General features: G+C 36.8%; 1 protein-coding gene across 11 annotated transcripts in view; it reads right to left on the reverse strand.

Annotated features, from left to right (window-relative positions):
* si:ch211-278a6.1 (SRC kinase signaling inhibitor 1) overlaps positions 1-6,000 on the reverse strand; it is a 271,162-nt gene that overhangs the window by 94,576 nt on the left and 170,586 nt on the right. The window lies entirely within an intron of this gene.

A 6,000-nucleotide genomic window follows, 5' to 3' on the forward strand; every position in this document is an offset into this window, starting at 1 on the left:
GCTCCTGTTTATTAATATTGACCCTGTTTACTCTGACCACTCTTTGTATCGCCCCTTTACTAAATAAAGCTGTTTTTTTTACACATTATAAAGTCCTACCAGATCATGACATAATGCAATAACAGATATTCTGAATACAAATTGAATTAAAACCAGCCTATTTTTTATCATAGTTATTATAGTTTGCATCCTAGTTTCTAGTTCCTAGATCCTAGTCATCAAATTGATAGAGTTAAAAGTTTGAACAAATTTTGAATTAAGTGTTTTTTCACTATTTTTCATTATGCATAGTAGATTACTGCTACTGTAAACTCATCCAAGCTATAAAGAAAAACATACGTAATTATTAAGTTGACAACAAAAGTGTTAAACAAACCAGAATATGTTTTATGTTTCAGTCAGATTCAGTCAGATTTATGAGGTAAAGTCACCTGGAATAGCTTCCAGTTAACAGCTGTGCTGAACTTAATTACTTGAATTTTTTGCGTCTTAATGTGTTTGAGAGCATCAGTAAAGTTGTAAAGTTGTGCGGAGGTAGAGTTGGTATACAGTGAATAGCTCTATTTGAGTAATGTTTTAATCCATATTATGAGTAGCAAGAACTTCTCAACTAAGTAAAGAATAACATCATAAGAAATGAAGGTCAGCCAATACGAAACATTTTAATAAATTTAAAAGGATCCTGTGTAGATTAACATCCAGCACTCATTTGACTTGTCTGAAATGTTTTTTTTTAAGAATTACAGTTTTGTTTACGTAGCTTAGCTTTGCTTAGCTTTACAGATTTCGCCACAAAGTGGTGAGACCTGCCAAATTAGAAGGAAAACATGGCGACACCCCTGTTCCTACTACGAGTTACTAGTGTCGTATAAAATCCGCCTTATAATCTGGTGCACCTTATAGTGCAAAAATACGGTACTTCTTAGCAGGGAACAGACAACCTGTGTGTTTGTGTATATGTGCATTTGCTGTTGAAAATAGATGTGGTGATGTGGTGTAAGATAGCAATGCGCATAATGATGCATCATGTGCAGGGTGTAAGATAGGACGCCAAATATCCACATGTTCGAACAACACATTCATAACTGCATTTATAACACATTCATAAAAATCCGAAAAATTCTAAGAACATTAAAAGGATCCTCAAGTGCAGTCACAAAGACCATTAAAAGTGTTATGATGAAACTGGCTCTCATCAGGACCACCCCAGGAAAGAAAGACCAAGTTCATGAGAGTTACCAGTCCAGTGACCAGAAGTTAACAGGACCCCAGATAAGTCCTTATGTGTTCCTTCTGAGTCTGGTTGACTTCAGTATTCATTTACAATGTTGGGAAAAAAATAAAAAACATTGGATGAGACAATTTTTATTAGACCTGCTTTCTCTGTTGTATTTATATACAAATTTACAATTTTATATAGAATTAAATTTTTATACATGGATTAAAGCTTATTTGTCATACAGCTTCCTATTATTCCTTTGCTTACTATTTAATTATTTACTACCAGCATCATATTCTAACAGCTATATCTATCTATCTATCTATCTATCTATCTATCTATCTATCTATCTATCTATCTATCTATCTATCTATCTCTCTCTATATATATATATATATATATATATATATATATACAAGGCTGCTCTCTGTCTGATGAAAGGGAATGTTCACAAAAGTGAAATCCCAGGAGTCCCACGTAATTCAATTCACAATTCTGTCTCTCCTGTTCTCCGTCTGTCTCTGTCCTTGTGTTGTATGTGTGTCTTTGTCCTGAACTCCTCTCAGATGACACTCTGCATGGAGGTTTAGAGCAGGTCCGCCTGGTTCTCCCACTTCGACACTTATTAGCTCTTATTGCGGGAAACGGCTGAATGTGCATGTTCCATTACCTCTCTACCGCCAGCGCTAAACAGGACAGATACATACAGGTCAGGTTTCCTGTCCCTGAGGTCTTAGAGAGAGAGGTATGTTGAGAAACTGGCTTCAGATACTTAATACATGATTTTCTTGCTTCTGAATCCAATCCTGACGGAGTTTAACCGCGCTAAGATATTCCTTAAGGTTAAAGATTTACTATTTTCTTTTTTTACCCTAATGCAATCAATCAGCCGGGGTAAAACTGGAGGAAAGTAGACTGAATATCTAAATATTACAGTACCCAGAGGTACTACACATTCTGTTTTAAGTCTTCACTTAATCTTAGGCTGTTTGAACAAGTTAAGCCCAAGAGCAGACCATACGGCTGTATGTTCAGACAAAAAATTAGTTTTTGGCATATCTAAAGTGTACCCACATGAATTTTTGATAGTTTAAACTGCCAGAAACCACAATTGGTGGCGATTTGTACAGATGCGTGTCAGTCTGGACGCTTTGCATGCTCAAATCTTATTTTAAGCGGTATTTTACGTCACTCACAACACAAAGTTTTAAATAGTTTCTGATATTATTTCAGGTTTTCGTGTTCTGCTCTAAAATAGTATCACACTGCAGACTCTAACTAAACTCTCATCTACTAACTAAACTTTCCTTTACCCTCTGAGAACTTATCTGATCAATTATATAATCTGTATTAAATAATCTGATTTTATATTTATAGACATAGGTATAAATCACTGACACTTCTCCCAAATTCTCCCATAATTGCAATTTAGAGCATTTATTTGCAGAAAATGAGAAATGGTCAAAATAACGAAAACGCTGCACTGCTTGTTGACCTCAACCAATACAAAGTTAATATTCATTTAGAAACTACAATACTAGAAGAAAATCAATATTTGGTAAAATAACTCTTGACATGCTCTCCACCAGTCTTTCACACTGCTTTTAGGTGACTTATGTCACTCCTGTCGCAAAAATTCAATCAGTTCAGCTTTGTTTGATCACTTGTGACCGTTCATCTTCCTCTTGATTACATTCCAGGTGTTTTCAAAGGAGTTCCTGACACCTGTCATGGCCGGCCCAATCTCCAGATGTGAACCCTATTGAAAACCTCTGGAATGTAATCAAGAGAAAGATGTATAGTCACAAGCCATCAAAGCAAACTGAACTGCTTGTATATTTTGCACCAGGAGTGGCATAATATCAGCCAAAAGCAGTGTGAAAGACTGGTGGAGGGCACGCTGAGGCCTACAAAGAGTAAAATCAGAGAAACAGATTTGATTTCATTTGATTGCATATAATAGCCAAAAGGTAAAGTTCTGTTATTCTTTGGTGTCCTTTGCTTAGTGCTGGAGAAACTTCACTGAAAACTTTTATACCCTTGTTGAACTTTCTGCTGTACTTTTCTCTGTGCTTATAGATAGAAGTGAGTCACGTCTCTATTAGAGATTACTGAACACCTCCACACTGTTTGAGTTTGAGGTGAGTCTGTGATGAATTAGTAGAGCTGCAGTTTAATCCCTGCTCATTGATGAACACTGTTCACCAATATGAAACTGAAGGAGCTTATTTCAAACAAATAATAATAAAAAACAAACGTCTTAACTGATTGATTACATTTGGGGAAAGAAGAGAAGAGTGTGTAAAGCATTAGGAAGTAGAATCTTAATAAGAATTTTAATACTACTGCTTCAGCACTGACTGAGGAAATCAAGCAGTCTGTATTGGAATTGTCAAATAACCCGAAATAGCTAACCTTACCAGACCTCTGGGACAGGAAACCCAATCTATCTGTAACAGGCCTGTCTGGCAGCAGAGGCAGAGAGGTAATAAAACATGCATATTCAGCTGTTTCCTGCTATCAGAGTTTCTTTCTACACCATGAGATCAATCAGTTTATAATTTGACTTCGTTTTTTTTTTTTTTTTACTGTACAGATTTAGTGTGGCGCTTTGCTGACAGCATTTCCAGTGTGTTTTGATGAGTTTCAGGAGCTCCAGATTTTATTAACCTCTTGAAACTCTGCATCCTCATTGCTCGTCTGCACCTTTATACTTTCACTTTTTTAATTTTGACCCTTTGACCTCATATTGAGACCCTTGCCCGTACCATCTAGTGGTTACATGAAAACATTACACTCAATTGATTGAAAACAAATGTCAGGAATCTCAGTCAAAAGTTTCTACAGTCAGTACAGACAGAAACATGGGTTGGCTAAGCATTCTCATCCTAATTTAAGGTTATAAAGGTTTAAAGCCCTATTCTACATTTACCATGGCAGCCGACGACAAATACTGTAGCTCTTGTTGGTCACATGTTTGTTTCTTGTGGGTGTGTTCGATGCTCTTGTTATCACACGTGGGCATGCATCTGTGTCATAATTCATTTGGACAAACTTGAGAAATCGCTGGTTCGCATCCCAGAAGTCCATTTTACACTGGATCTCTCTTTTAAGTTCCTTTAAGATCCTAAGGCTTTACTGCTCAGAATTTAATAATCATTAATATATTATACAGTGCTCCATATTGTAAAGTAAAGATTTATATTCAACACTAATTACAGATGAAAACATACAGCTCCGGAAAAAAATTAGGAGACCACTTCAGTTTCTGAATCAGTTTCTCTGATTTTGCTATTTATAGGTTTATGTTTGAGTAAAATAAACATTGTTGTTTTATTCTATAAACTATGGACAACATTTCTCCTAAATTCCAAATGAAAATATTGTAATTTGGAGCATTTATTTGCAGAAAATGAGAAATGGCTGATTTAACAAAAAAAGATGCAGAGGTTTCAGACCTTAAATAATGTAAACAAAAAAAGATCATATTCATAAAGTTTTAGGAGTTCAGAAATCAAAATTTGGTAAAATAACCCTGATTTTTAATTACGGTTAATCACATGTTGTCCTCCACCAGTCTTACACACTGCTTTTGTATAACTTTATGTCTGGTGCAAATATTTAAGTAGTTCAGTTTGGTTTGATGACTTGTGATCATCCATCTTCCTCTTGATTAAATTGCAGAGTTTTTTTTCTATTTAGTAAAATCAAAGAAACTCATCCTTTTTAAGTGGTCTCATTTTTTTCCTGAGCTGTATTTAATTAGTCGACTTGCATCACAATTTAAGTATCTATTCATGCTCTTTGGTTGCAAAAAAAGAACAGACACTAGTAGTACTGTATCTTATCACTTTTGCCATCTTGCTCCCACTATCAGGCCTCGCTCAAACTCAGCCGATAACTGACACGAGCACGCTGGCCAGTATTCAACCTCACACACAAGACAACACCTCCCTTTTTATACAGGCATATAAAAGTCTTACCTAGCCATCCCCCAAGATAACAAACACTTCAAGATCTTCAATTTACATACTGCTATCCCATGACATGTGTATGAAAAATACATTATAGGAGGCATTCCCACCCACAGTGGACAGTGCAATGGGTGGTAATGATGCCGTCCCTCTTTTATGATGCAATAACCTTCTCCATTTTTGTCAACTTTCACTGACATAACTTTGATCTTGGATAACTTTTGACATAACGTGGATCTGCTACAAAGGCTATAAAGTGTACAGTTGTTATTAATATAGTGATCAAATTTCACAATGCATGAACCAATGGTTCAAGAAATGGTTCAGCGCTCTGAAGCGCTGCCACTATGATCGGGGGATCGCTGGCTCGAATCCCAGTCATGCAGCTTGCCATCAGCTGCCTGAGCCCTGAGAGAGCGCGATTAGTCTTGCTCTCTCTGGGTGGGAAGATGGCACTCTCTCTAATCATCACTCCAAAGGGTGATGTCGATCAGTACAAGGCGTCTGTGAGCTGATGTATAGGAACCCAGCTGCTGCGCTTTCCTCCGAGTGAGCTGGCTACTCGACAATGCTGTTTAAAATGAGGTGCGGACTGACTTCACATGTGTGGGAGGAGGCGTGTGCTAGCCTTCAACCTCCTTGTGTTGTTGCATCACTACTAGTGATAGTGGGATATACAGCTGAGTAACAGCTGAGGAGGTGGGACAACTGGCCTAGAGCTAAATTGGGAGAAAAAATAAATTCAGAAATTTAGAAAGTCTGAATGCTCAAATCATATTGTACTTTTTTGACATAACTTAGATCTGC

The sequence above is a fragment of the Astyanax mexicanus genome, chromosome 19 (assembly GCF_023375975.1).
Source record: "Astyanax mexicanus isolate ESR-SI-001 chromosome 19, AstMex3_surface, whole genome shotgun sequence".
In the NCBI taxonomy this organism is placed as follows: domain Eukaryota; kingdom Metazoa; phylum Chordata; class Actinopteri; order Characiformes; family Acestrorhamphidae; genus Astyanax; species Astyanax mexicanus.